The 13,979-nt window shown below is 61.6% G+C and overlaps 1 protein-coding gene across 6 annotated transcripts in view; it reads left to right on the top strand.

Moving 5' to 3' along the window:
• The first annotated feature begins 4,015 nt into the window (after nucleotides 1–4,015).
• LOC114496104 (RAP1 GTPase activating protein) overlaps nucleotides 4,016–13,979 on the top strand; it is a 62,565-nt gene continuing 52,601 nt past the window's right edge. Inside the window, exon 1 of one of the 6 annotated variants that reach the window (XM_028511392.2) lies at nucleotides 4,016–4,123. The gene's annotated coding sequence lies outside the window, so the exon portion shown is untranslated. The remainder of the gene's footprint in view (nucleotides 4,124–13,979) is intronic. The other 5 variants (XM_028511386.2, XM_028511385.1, XM_028511393.2 and 2 more) reach the window with 5 other exon arrangements.

Raw genomic sequence — 13,979 nt, 5'->3', positions numbered from 1 at the left:
TGGACAAGTGTGTTTCCCTCTGGGGCCCCGTCAGCGTTCTCTGAAAGGAAGCCGGACGTGTGGAAGTTGTCAAACACGCACTGGGTGGGAGGGGACGGCGGGGCCTCGTCTCTGCTGCACCCCCACACCCACCCACTCCCTGGGAGCTCCCGGGGGTGCGTTTGGAGCACCGCCCAACTGGCCTGCCTCGAAGGGCTTCTCTCGTTTTGTCATCAGCCTGCGAGTCGCGTTTGAGGTTGGGTTACGTCTGGCGTTTTTGCTGCCTCTTCTCCCATCTGGAGCGCGCACTGACTCTCTGGGCGAGAGACTCCAAGCTGTGCTAGACTGTCTAGAATTCTGGGACTCGCGTGAATTGTTTACATTTTGTCTTTCTCGGAGCCAGAGTTAGGGCTGGGCTGCATCTCAGGTCTGCACCTAAAACCACTCTGATCCCAGAAGCAAATCGACCTGATTGGTATCAGCCTGTTCTAGCTCCCGAGGGCAGGGGCTCCGCCATCTCATGTCTCCTGCATCCCACCGAGAGCCACGTGGTAGGTATGTCCTCCGCAAGGAAAATGAATGCACACTTCAGGGTCCATAGGACGCTCCTTTTTCTGTGACAGCAGGACCTCTCTGGGAGACAGCTTCTGGTACTTTGGTAGAGCCAGAGCTGGCCCCGCCTTTAGGGATTTCACATTCATGATCCAGACCTCTGTGGTCCCAAGAGTGGGTCCCCCGGGGCCGCATCCCCTGTTGTGCCTCCAGCATCAGCAGGGCAGCCTCCCACCCAGACACTGAGGGCCCGGGTCCTTCCCTGAGGGCCATGCCCCAGTCCCCACCCCCACTCCTCCTCCTCCCTGTCTGATGCTCACTGGATTGACACTGTCTTCCCCCAGTCACTCCTGCAGAACCCCCCCCCCCACACACACACACAACACTCACACCAGTCCTTCCTAGACCTTACTACTGCACACACAACACAACTTGGGGTTCCCCCTGCTTTTGAGTTTCCTCCTCTTGCTTCTCCTGCTGGGCAGTCTCTAGCCTCGTCTTTCTCCCCTGGGATCCTGCCAGGGAGGGGTGGGCGCCCAGAGGAGAGTTATTTCCAAGAAGCATCACTGCCGTTGTAAACCCCCACTGTGCGTTGTTCCCAGGTCCTGGTGCCACGCACACCTCCATTCTCCAGCCTTTGTAGATGGCAGGTGTTTTGAAGCCAGCTTTCATTTCTCAGTGGCAGGGCGGGGGCGGGGGATCGCAGGGGCAGTGGCGAGGTCGCAGCATATTAAGCGAGAAAGACACGGCGTGTGCTCGGAGGCAGCCATGCGTGAGTGGTCAGTCCTGAGTAGTTTGGATTGAAATAGGGCAGGGAAAGCAGGGCTGCGGGGCCTGCGTCCAGCCCTCCCTTCGGTGCCCGGGCCCCACGCCAGGCTCTGTGCCCAGCCCCCCGCAGCACAGCACGCATTGCCTTCTCCCCAGGGCCCCTGACAGTCTCAGAAGGTGCCCGCCCCCCGCCCCCCCCCTCGCCCCAGGACAGGCTAGAGATTATAAGGCTCTTGCACTGAGGTTTTCTGTAAAGAGGAAAATGCTGTAATTGAAAAGCTCCTTGATTATAAAGAAGAAATCAAGAGGCCTGGCACAGAAGACCTCTCGTTCTTCGGCCTACTCAGCCCGGGGCGGGCACGTTTCGTCCCCGGTCCCCCGGTGTCCACAGGACCCTAGACTCTTGGGAGTCCTGGAGTCTGCCGGGTCCAGACCCGGAAAGGTCACGGCCGTAACGTCTCCCCGAGTGCGTTTGCGCGTCGCCGCGGTCTGCACCCGAGCTCCCGCTCAGGGGGGTCACCTTTGTCTGCACTCGCAGCCTGGGATGGTACCATCAGCGTGGCCGTCCTGGCCAGGGTCGGGGTTCACCGTCTCTTTGTCTCGGCATGGACGGGGAGAAGCAGGGAGAGGCCCTTGCTCAGAATTAAGGATCCATCCGGCCAAGCAGACGACAAAAAGCCACAAGATGGACAGAGATATGCTTCCGAGGACCCTGGAATGTGCATGCCGTTCCGGAGACGTGTGTGCACCCAGCCCTGCTGTGGGCAAGCCAGCCTAGCCCCGGGAGGTCCCCAGCGCCCAGCGGAACCTACATGGCTGCGGCGACTCCTGCGCCACGAAATCCCTTCTGCGCTGTCTCCAGAGGTGCCTCGGCCACGCGCGTTCGACTTCTTCCCTCTCGTTACCACTTCAGGCCAACTCGGTAGCCGGGGGGCACCCTGCGAAGGGCCAGGGATCCAGGCCGGGGCTGCCTGCTAGGCGGGAAGCAAAAGGGCTCCCGGGGGTGGCAGTGGGGTGGGCCCAGAGTTAGCAGGCGATGATGCGCCAGGAGTCTGTCCTTGGAGCTGCTGAGCAGTCACCTCCGTCCTGCCCTGAACTTAACCTCGTTCTACCAGCACCACTCAGAATGTCTGTGGCCCCACAGCACCAGCAACCCTGCAAAGCTTTCCTAGAAATGTGGGGACTCGGGCCCCAGGCCCACTGAATCAGGACTTTCGTTGGGATCAGGCCACTCCTGGAAGCCTGAGGAGCCCTGGGCGGGGCCTCTTTCTCACCCACAGCTGGCGGGAGCTTGCCCCCGGGGGGAGAACTTGACAGAGAAGCGCTGGAAAGTCAGTGCCCAACCCCACGCCCCTCCTGCCTTTTCACGTTTGCTGGGGGTGGGATGAGAGTGAGGCCTGTCCTGCTAGTCCCTCAATTCTGATCTCCCGGCTGGGGTGAGATTCCGGGTGCCGGGGACAGCTCCTTGGGACGGAACACCCGGGCAGGGCCTGCGTGTCTCAGATCTTCAGGAGGCTGATGTCAGGGCTGCTAGAGGCCCCACATCCTCTCCTTAATGAAATGCAGCCCCAGGGCGGCTGGGAAAATAGAGGGGGAGGCGGAACTGGCAGTGGCTTGTTAAGCACACAGCAGGTGTTCAATAAATACGCTGAATAAATGAACACAACACTGAGTCCTGCCTGAATCCTACCTGTGGGGGGGGGGGCTCTTGGACGGGCTGACCTCAGAGGGTCCTGTCTGCTCGACCTACTCAGCGTATAAGGTGAATGAAATGGAAGTTTGTCTCTACCGCTTTCTGGCCTCAGTTTCCCCAGTTATGAGCAAGGGAGTGAGGTGCAGAAGTCTCCAAGATCCCCTCTGACAATGTTCTGTATGACTTGGGCCTGTTCTTGGGGCCACGGAGCACGCGTACCCTCACCCCTTGTCCCCCCCACCGCTCTGACCTTGTGGACAGGCTGCCTGTTTCCTTGGTTCATCTTGGGTTGCCCCTTGGAGAGGAGCCCCGCGGAGACGCGGGAGAGGTGGGGAGCGGGGGCCCAGGAGCCACAAGTGTCAGCTGCGCTGCTACTGCTGCTCGCTTGCATATGACCTCGGTCAAATCTCTTCCCCTCTGTGGCCTCAGGCGTCAGGCTGAGGGGATCTCTGTGACCCCCTCCTGCCTGATTTTCAACTCCTGTCCTGACCCCACCTTCCCCCTCCACTTCGTTTCCGGTTAGGTCGGGAGTGGGGAGCTCGTTGCCCTGTCCAGGGATCAGGTCTGCCAGCCGATCACCGCAGGGGAGTGTCACCAAGCGCAGGGGCACGGCCTCCACACACCCAGCTAACCCCGCGCGCCTTGTGCTTCCTCCCGGTCCCTGCGGACCCTCGGAGCCCACTGGGGCCTAGGGCGTCTAGCCTGCCTTTCCCGTCGCCCCTGCTCGCCCCAGTTGTCCCCCTCCCCTTGGAGCACGGGCTGGGCTGCCGCGGTCTCGCCGGGGGCCCTGCCCCAGTCTAGCCGTGTCACCTTGAGCTAGTCCTTGCCCTCTCTGGTTCTCAGTTTCCCCACCTGTAAGATGGGGGCCCAGAGCGCCCGCCCCCGGGACCTGTTGTGAGCCGCGGCGGCCGCGCGGCGGGCGGCAGGGTGGGGGCCTCGGCTCCCGCGCCCGCGGCTCGGGCTCCGCAGTGAGGGGGGAGCGGCGCGGGGCGGGAGCGCTCGGCGGTCACGTGACGCCCCCTCCCCGATCTGCGGCGGCGGCGGACGCGGAGCCGCGTCTGAGCAGAGCTGCAGCGGCTGCCGCGGGCACCGGAGCGCCGAGCCCAGGACGCCCCTGGCCCAGGCCCGCGGGTGAGTCCGTCCCGCCGGGGCGCGGCCCTGGGAAGAGGAAGGCATGGAGGTGCTCTGGATTCCCCACGGCCCGCAGCCGGGACCTCGCACCGGCGGGCGGGGGGGAACGGGCGGGACCGGGTCCTGGGGGTGGGCAGAAGGGGGTGCAGGGTCCGCTTGGCCGCAGCTGGAGGCGGGGAGCAAGGAGCCAGGCCGGGGCTGAGCCGGCCAAACCCCCTCCCCCCCGCCTACGGGGGTGGGGCCAGGCCCAGCTGAGGGGCCTCGGGTCCCACCCCCCTGGGGTGGGGTCGGGGGGTACAGCCTCTGCTCCACCCGAGGAGGGGGCGCCTGGGGTTCAGAGTACAGAACGCGGAGAAGGGAGAGGAGAAGGAAGTGGGCGCGTTCCCTCGATCTCTCAGGAGCGGCCTTAACGTCCCCAGAAGGGGGCGCACGGGTTCTCAGAGGAGGGAAGTGGGGGGTCCCCAGGTCCAAGGACCCTGAGTTGGGAGGGTGGTGATGTCCTTGCTTCCTCGGGGACGGAGCGCGTTTCCCCCTCCCCCTGTCCGTGACCCGCCGCGGAGCAGGGCACACGCGTCACGCAGTCGGGCGCCCCCTCGTCGCTTCCCCTGGTTCCGCAGGATCTGAAGACTCGATGGGAATCCACAGGGCGGTCCCCGCGCCCCACAGATGCTCTGGTGCCAGTCGTGGGGCACCTGGGCTTGGGAAAGATACCCTGTGCGTCTTCGCGCACGCACACACGCACACACTAGCTCAGTAGGCAAGCGCCCTCCTCCATGGTCATCAGACCCTGACCTGTGCTTGACCCCCAGATTCTTGTCTGGAGTGGACCGAAGGAGGACAGACACCCCAGCCCTCACACATGGCACATTGGCATCATTCTCCTCCCTCACCAAAGTCAGAGGCCGGCAGGAGGGGGCACCGAGAGAAGCTGGGTCAGGGCATAGCAGGAGAGAAAGGCAGAGGGGAAATGAAGTAAGAAGGTATCATTTCCTCCTAGAAGAGAGCTGGGTGGGGGCTCCCAGCCCACCCTGCTCCTCCTTTCCCAGGCTGTTTGAGGGAAGAAACTGGAGGATGGGGGACGACCCTGAGTTTTCTAACGAACGGGGAGGAACTCAGTCAGAGGTGCCCCTGAAGGGCGGCTGGGCCTGGCGCAGCAGCTGAGTTGGGGGAGGGGGTCGTGCCCAGCTGGTCCCAGGGATCCCCCTTCTCTACCCAGGACCTCAGCCTTGCTCTGAGACCCCTGGCGGTTGAAGGGTCTAGGGAAGGGGATGGGGCACCTTAATGGCCTTGGAAAGAATTCCAGGGTAATGATTAATCCTCAAGTGGTGTGAGCGCCTTCCCAGTCCACAGCAGCATTTCAAGGCAGGGACCGAGGTCTCCATCGCACAGATAAGGAAACTGCGGCTCCAAGAGGCTAAATGAGCTGCCCAAGGTCGCAGAGCCGCCTTCTGCCCGGGCCAGGATCCGTGTTCTGACTCCTGATCGGTGCGGATCTCCACAGTGGTGGGCTAGAGGGAGGGTCGGGGACGGGATGGAGTGGCCCAAGTGGACCTGCCCCCCCCTCGTGCTGTCAGGGTGCATCTGGGTGGTAGTGGAGAAGCTGGCTCAGGTTGAGGAGAACCCCGCCATCTTCTTCGGGGTCCAGAACTCAGACCTTCTCCCCGTCTGGGAACCCCGTGCTTGCTCTGTCACCCCTTTGCAAAGCTATGACAGTGTTCTCACCCTGAGTCTTTCCAGCTCACAGCCTTCCTTGGGCAGAGCCCTCTTCTCTCTGCCCCGGGGTGTCTCCCTGGCAGGGGTCTCGGGAGGTCTCTGTCCTGGTTCTAAAAACCTAGCCGCCCCCAGGGGACAGGAAGATCCTTCCTTTGGCTCCGGAGGGTCTTCTGTTGGCTTGAGAGTCTCTGCTGCTTGGGCCTGAGCCCCCCAGCGGGGTCTGCACAGGCCCGGGGCTAGGGAGCCCTGAGACCCTGCTCCACACCTCCCCGTCACCAGGCCCCGCCCCCTGCCTGGCTGTCACGTTCCTGAGCCTAGAGGTCCTTCGAGGGTTCCTGGGGCAGGTCTGTCTTCTTCGTCACCTGCCTGTCTGCGGAGGCCTTTGTCCTGGCTGGCAGAGGCTGCAGAGCAGCCACACACGCTATGCAAACACCGAGACCCGTGCACAGCCAGACACAGACGCAAACAGGGTTCGGCTCACAAGTGTCCCGAGACCCAGACACAGGAACCCAGGGCACGCCCAGGTCAAGACCCCAGCCTCTGACTGAGCGACACTGCAAACACTGAGACACACCATCCAGACGTGTGCGCACAGATTGGAGGTGCGTGTCTGCGTGAAAAGCTTCCTCCAAAGCCCTTGTCCAGCTGGTATCCGCTCCCATTGTCTCCTCCGGGGCGCACGTGGTGCCCACACATGCAGGAGGAGCCCAGGAGGTCCCATGCTCCTAAAGATGAGTGTGGCGAGTAGGCGCTTGCACCCACCCCGCCCAGGCCACCACAGGTGCACATACCCCACATTACATCAGCTTCCTGCGTGTGGGACGTGAACTCCTCGTCACCCCGGGAGAGGGTGGCAGAGGCCCCTCGGAGCGCCCCCAGCGAAACCTCACCTTCTTCCCTCTTTTCTGCCTTATGTGAACCCAGCTTGGCTAAGAATACTGGGAGACTGCCTGGTGTTATGCCCATTAGTGGACCCGCCTCTCCTTCTGCCCACCCCCCGTGCACACCCATACCTGCCAGGTTGCCAGAGGAGCCTCTCCCCCCACTCCCCCCCGCTCCCCTCCCCGCACCCTCTTGGCTGCCCCTGAAGTACTGCTCCACAGGCCCCTCCCAAGACAGAATGCTCTCAGCCCAGGCTCAAGCAGCCCTGGGGTTTCATTTCCTTTGCCACTTTTGCCAGGAGGCCTTGCCAAGTCCTGGTTTCTGCGTTGCCCTCTCAGCAAGGCTAGGGGCCAGCTGGTGCAAAGGGAGGGGAATCCTCTGAGTTCCCCTCTGCTTACCTCCCCGCCTGGCAGAACCTCTGCAGGCTGGGCCCTGACCCCGTGGTGGCTGGGCCTCTGGCATCGCCGGAGAGCAGCAGCTGAGAGCTGCTTCTGCGGGCTCAGATGAGTCTCCAGGGCAGACTGGTGCTGAGGGCGGGGGGAGCAGCGAAGCGCTCTGGGCTTTGCCGTTCTCACTTGGGCGCTCACCCGAGGCTTGCCAGAGCCCTGGCTCCAGGCCTGGCTCGGCCTCTTGCTGGCTGTGTGGCCCGGGCAAGTCACTTCCCCTCCCTGGGAACCGCCTCCAGCTCTGGGAGGCAGCTCAGCCTGGTTAGGGAGTGCGAGGGGCCGGTGGCAGCCCTGTGCTAGTGAGGAGGGGAAGTCTGGCAGCTGGGCAGCGGGGCGGTGCTCTGGCCAGGGACTTCCGGCAGACTGAAGACTCTGGGTCAACACCAGGTCAAGCAGGGTTGCCAGTCTGGGACTTCCTGGCGTGGCACCTGGGGTCAATGGAAGGGGGCCTGAGAACAGGGGGCCGCAGCTGTAATTTATACCTGCAGGTATTTTCTTGCCCCAAAATGTCCTCTATTTTTAGGGCTGAAGACTAGTACTTGCAGGCAGTGACTCAGAGAGGACAAAGGGAGAAGCAGAGGGGTGCTGGTGGGGAGGCATCCCCAAAACAGGGGTGTCCCACGGGGATACCAGCCTTCCCAAACCTGTGATACCGGTGTTGTGTGCTGGCGCAACGGTGGGACCCTCATCGGCACCCTCACTAAGCGATACTGAGCGCGCAGCATGTCCCAGGGACACCGAGCTGAGCTGGGTGTGGCTGCCTTCAGTCCCCAACACAGCCCAGAGTGGCCTCACTGTGGCCACACTCAGATGAGGAGGAAAGGCTCAGGGAGGTGAGGTGCCCTCCCCTGGGTCCCCTTTTGGAAGAGGACCTGAATTCAAATTCAGACTTTGCCACTGACTAGCAGCACAGCGTGGGGCGAGTTGCTATAACTCTCTGAGCCTCAGTTTCTTTATCTGTAAAGTGGGGGGGCACCCACTTCATGCACCTGATGGGGTTGTCTCAAGGACTAAGGAGACCAACGCAGGCGAGCGCCCAGGGCCACGCCCAGGTCTTCGTGGGCACTCGTTGGGCTCCCAGAGGCGACGGGCCGGGAGCCATCAGGAATCCAAGTCTGTCTCTGCTGTGTGACTCTGGACAAGTCGCTTGCTCTCTCTGGGCCTCACCTCCTTCTCCATGGGACAGGGAAGGCGGGCCCTGGTTTGCCTGCCCCCTCGGGAGTGTCATTTGTGCCGATCGGATGTGGCAGCTGGGAGCCGCCGTGGAAAATGTGCAGCCTCACTCAGAGGTGTGAATGCCCAGGAGGAAAAGCAAATGATAGAGAAGCGTGGAGAAAAATGTAGTTTTAAAAACTGCAAGTATTTTATGTACAGCAAGAAAAAAATAAGCCTTTTCTTCAGTGTTTTGGGGTCGTGGGTAGTTTTTTCATAACTCCACGTCCCCGGGGCAGTCGGCATTGCTGTCCTCATGCGAGACGGGCAGTGTCTCCCGAGCAGTCCAGGTCGGTGCCTAGCAGGTGGGCGGTGAGTGGTCATGGTGGCTGTGGGCGGCATGACGAGTTCCACGGTGAAAGGAGCTGAGTGTGTCTGGGATCGAGCCCGGCCTCACTGTGATCAGAGCCCTGGGTTCGCCTCAGCGGAGGTGTGTGTGGGGTTGAACGGGGTTCGGTTTATGGGGGCCTTGAATGCCAGGTTAGGAGCTTACATTTCTCTGAGCCAGTGGAGGGGACCATCGGAGGGACTGGCTGAGCCGTTCTCTGCCCGGCTCCTGCCTTCTGTGGCTCTTTCCCTGGGTCTCAGTTTCCTGTGCATACAAAGGAGAGCCTCCAGCATTTTCCATCTCAGGGGCAAGTGAGACCACCTGGCACCAACCTGTCAGGGAAGGAGGGCGCTGTCATCTGTGCTGGAAATCAGGAGACCCGTGCTCCCTGCACTGACCCCACCCCACCAGCTGGGTGACTTGACCCAGCCACCTGCCTCCGTGAGCCTCCCTTTCATCCGTGCAATGGGTGGATGCAGTGTCTGCTTTTGTAGTTCGACTCCAGTGAGACTGAGCTGGTGACAGTGTTGTCTGCGCCTCAGGTGTGTCCTGTCTCTGGGGGAATCATGTTGTTTCTTGCAATTACCTATTCCCCAGGTTCCCCTGAGAAGGTGGGGCTGCTGGGATCTGGGGGACTGTGGGTAAGGACAGACTCAGGAGATGACAGAAAGGCCGTGACCTTCTCAAGGCCACAGGAGCCACCCACCTGCCACAGCCAGACTGTTGGAGGAAATGGAGGGTGAGGCGTGTGTGTGCAGCCCTCCGCTCTGCTCCTGGGTTCTCGGGGCCAAGTGCATGAGAGAAAGACATGCGGGTCCCCAGTACAGTGGATGGCCTTCTCCGAAGGCCACCGGCCTCGGAGTCGGGGCCTTGTGGGGCGGGGTGGAGTGGCTGATGGATGGTGACCTTGGGAACTCCTCTCTGCATGCCAGCTCAGTGCCGGCTCTGCTGGGGCAGCCCTGCCTCTCCCATTCTCAAAGCCGGGGCGTGTCATTGATTGGTCAGGGGCTGCCAGGCCAGGGCCCAGGCTGATGGTGGGCAAGCTGTTGCCCAGCCTCAGTGGTCCCGGGAGAGGCCGTCCACCCCTGGCAGACGGCGGCAGGCCCTCGTGCCGGCTCAGGCTCTGGATGCCGCTGGGCTGGAGGCTCGGGGTGGGTGGGATCTTGCCTCACCCCATCCACCACCTGCCTCCGCCAGAGATGCGGGAGCTTTCTGAGTACAAAAGGGCATCCTTACATTCCCTCTCCCAGGGCGTCAGGCTCCCAGAAACAGGACAAGAAGGAGCCCCTGGGGATGAGCGCTCACCTGTCCCAGTTATCGGACAAGCCCCCGGGCCTTGCTGGCCAGAGAGGTCTGGCCCTCAGTGGTCCCCTGCGGGGCAGAGAAAGCTGGGCCCTGCCCCCGCCATTGCTCCCACGCCACGAGGTCGGGGTCTGCCCCATGTCCCAGAATGGGAACCGGCTGGTGACTAAGGGGTTCCGGGGGCTCGGGCAGGGGAGAAACAGGAGGCTGGGCGGCAGAACGCAGCCAGGCCCTCTGCCAAGCACTTTTAGCGGATCTATCTCATTTAATCCTCGCTGCAACCTTTATTAGCCTGCCCAAGGTCACCCAGCTGGTATGTGGCTGGAGCTGAGATTGAATTAAGGGCTGTCTGACTCCACTTTCAATCACTCCGTGCACTGCATGCAGAAGGAGGTGGGGAGGGGAGTGCGCAACAGAGAGGAATGGGCTGTGCCCTAGCGAGTGGGGATGGTTCTGGGCAGGGGGCAGGGGGCAGGGGCCAGTGCGGCCCCAGCTCTTCGGCTGTCCCCACACTTTCAGAACCTGCCTGCCCCTGAAGCTCCAGCTCCTCCCTCCTCCCTTTTCCCTCCCCCGTGGCCGGTCCTTGGGGCTCAGCAGCCCCGGGCGGGTTGGGGAAAGAGGATGAATGGGGAGATTTGTTTGCGGACGATCCCAGGGACGTGCAATCCCACAGACGCTGGCTCCTCCCGGCCCCCTCTGTCTGCCTGAGCTCCCAGCTCGGAGACCGAGAAATCCTCGGCACTAGAGCTGGAGAGGAGCCCGTGGAGATCAGCTGGTCCCACCCCCTCGTTTTACAGATAATAATTATTATGATTACGCCCGATGGTGGCAATTCACAAAGGGCTTTCACATCTGGGTTGCCTCTGCGCGTGCCAGAGCCCTCGGGGCTGGCAGAGCTCGTGCGGCTGGCCGTTGTGGGTCCCCTCCCTGCTTTGTGGCTGAGGATCCCGAGGCTCAGGGAGGCAGAGAGGCGTGCTCGGGCAGGCACCTGGCCTTGGTGCGGGGCTCCAAACCCAGCTCTCCGGCCCCGCTCAGCTCATCGCTCCATCCTGGGCCTTCGAGGCCCAGGGCCCACGAAGTGAGGCTCAGGACTGCATCTGCTCTAGGGGTGCGGCAGGGGGCGGTTCTGAGCGGTCAGCACAGGAGCTGGGCAGGTATCAGGCGAAGCTCTGGGACTCCCAGTGCTGCCCGCCTTTCTCCCTGTTGTGGGGACACAGTCCCCTTCTCCATGACCAGAGTGATGTAGACTAGGGGGCAGGCCCCTTCTCTAGAGGCCTCTGCACCCACTACGCCCATGGGGACCAGGCTGCCCCAGAAAATCAGCCTGTGAAGGCACCCCGGAGAGCCCTCATTATATGGGGAAGGACACTGGGTCCAGAGGGGTGGGGACCTGCCCACAGTCACAATAAGCCCGTGGCAGAGCTGGGCCCAGGACCGGGGTCCCCTGACCCCTCGAGTGGCTCTGCCAGCACGTGTCCAGTAAGAGGAGCAAAGACACACCCACTTGCTGGGGGCCTGCTCCGTGCCAGGGCCGAGCACACCACGCTGAATCCTAACAACAACCCTATGAGGCAAGGCCCACTTTCATCATTATATCCCTTTTACAGATGAAGAAACCCAAGGCTTTGAGAGGCTACGAAAATGCCCAGAGTCACAAACCAGGAAGTGACAGAGGCAAGGATCCCAACACACGTCCCTCTGACTCTGGACCCTGCTGATGTTGACCCCTTATGTATCATGATAGGAAAAAATTGACTCTATCTTTTTGTTCATAGCCGACCTAGGGCATTATTCATTCATTGAATGTTTACAGAGTGCCTACTATGTGGGGGAGCCCAGGGTGCTGGTCTGGAGTCAGGGGCCAGGGGTCAAGGGTCAGAGATTAGGCAGGAGGTAGAGGGTGTCCAGACACCCCTGGGCAAGGATGGCTGCCCCTCCCTTCTTCCCCCGCAAACCCAGCCCCAGACTGTGCATTTGCAACCCCCTTCTCTGCCCCTCATGTTTGCCCACAGTGTGCATTGTAGCCCGACTTACCCTTGGGGGAAAAGGGGGTCTCTGGATTTTGAACATCCCAGAGAAGACCCTACTGGCAACAGCACTGGTACCCAGTGCCACCAAGCTCTTCATGGGCACAAGGCACTGTGCTAAGGCCTCTTCCCATGGGCATCACCTCATTGATACTCTGTATCACTCTGTGAGCTAAGAGCTAGTCTGCCTCCATTGTCTGGATACGGAAACAGAGGCTTAGAGCCACACAGCCAAGCCTGGGCTGGTGCCCTGCCCTGTCCTGCTCTCGTGCCTGTTTCCTTGCCAGGGGGCTCGCTCAGCCACGGTCTGTGCCCAGCTGTGTGGTCATGGGTTCAGAACCCTGGTTCCTGGGAGGCAGGGCTTCAGCCAAGCAGCAAGCGTTGAGTAAGCACCGACTGTGTGCCTTGGGGAAGTGCTTTGTGAAGCTAGAGCTTGTGAAGGTGAGGAGACGGGGGTCCTCTGTGAAGGGTGTGGGGCCCCACGCAGCCGCCGCATGGGTGGCGCAGTCCATTCGAGGTGGAGGGGGCGCTCAGGCCTCCGGTGGGGTCAGGGAAGGGCAGTGTGTGCTGTTTGAAGGACTTTCTTCTTGGCAGGAGTGTCCCCAAGAGTGACTTAGAGCAGAGCTAAGGCCTCAGAGGACCTTCACAGCCACTGCTCCTTTCACTCAACAACGACCGTGGGCAAGCCTGGCCGGGCCTCAGCTCCCTGGTCTGAACCGGGCATGGTAACAGCACCTAGTTTGCAGGGCGATCGTGAGAACCGGCCCAGCAAGGGTGCTGGGCACAGGGCCTCTGAAGCCAGTAGCTTCTCTTGCTGAGCCCGGGTGCGTGTGTGCGGGGGGGCTGAGGTCTTGAGGAGGCACCAGAAGAGCTGGATCTGCTCTGTTTGCAAGCCTCAGTTTCCCCATCAGTCATGGCTGACATGGAACTGTTGCCTGATCTGCCTCACGGGGCTGTTGTGGGGATCACGGAGGGCTCAGGGCGCGTAGGCGCGGCTCCGTGATCTGCACCCGGAGCGAACGGGTCCCCGGAAGAGAGGGAGCGGCAGGGACACCGTGGGCGTCAGCACAGGTGCCATCATTGTGGTGCGCAGGTGTGCCACCGTGGCCCGGGAGAGGCGCGGCAGTTCGCGCCAGAGAGAAAGAGAGGGCAACCTTTGCAAGCAGCCTCCGCACAAGGGGACAAGCGAGGAGTGCGGGGACAGCGAGTGCAGGGCTGGGAGCGCAAGGTGCTACATCTTGGCGTCCTAGAATTCTCCACCCTCCCCAGGAGAGACGCCTGGGGCGCTGTCCCTGGTCCTGGAGGCCGCCCTCTCCTTGTCGTGCAGTTCCTGTGATGGCCATCAGAGGGCGCCCGGGACCGCGGCGGACTCCCTGGGCCTGTTTCAGAACACTTTTTTTTTTAAAGGTGCATTCATTTCCCTGTAATGGCCTACCTACACACCTAATTTCAAAAAAACAAACGACAAACTGCCCTAAGAGAAGTAAAAGCTCTCTATTTTCATAGATAAATACTCTAGCATGATCGCAGCCCAGGACCTAATAAAGTTACCAAGTACTTAACCTGTATGCATGTGTATATACACACATAAACCAGAGTTAGGTTCTGGGATGGGATACATGGGATTTTCGCCCACATGAGTATCTGTGGAGATGTCTGGTGCATGGCAGGTCTTCCTCGGGTGGGACTCTGCCCGGCTTAGCTTTTCCAGCCCCAGCCACTGAATGACAGTGATGATCCCCAGCAATCACTGCGGACAAAAACCACCCTCATATATTTTCCTAATGCGCTCTGGGGACAGCGCCACCCCCTCGCTGAGAACCACAGCCAGAGTGGGGGGCTGGGCTGGGTGAAGGGGGGCTCACAGAATCTCAGACTGGCTGAATGGGAGGGTGGCACCTTAAGGAGTCGTCAGGGCCTCCCACCCCCCATCTTACAGATGGGCC

The sequence above is a fragment of the Phyllostomus discolor genome, chromosome 5 (genome assembly GCF_004126475.2).
Source record: "Phyllostomus discolor isolate MPI-MPIP mPhyDis1 chromosome 5, mPhyDis1.pri.v3, whole genome shotgun sequence".
In the NCBI taxonomy this organism is placed as follows: domain Eukaryota; kingdom Metazoa; phylum Chordata; class Mammalia; order Chiroptera; family Phyllostomidae; genus Phyllostomus; species Phyllostomus discolor.
The sequence above is the reverse complement of the archived record's forward strand: the minus strand, read 5'-3'. Positions and strand labels throughout refer to the sequence as shown.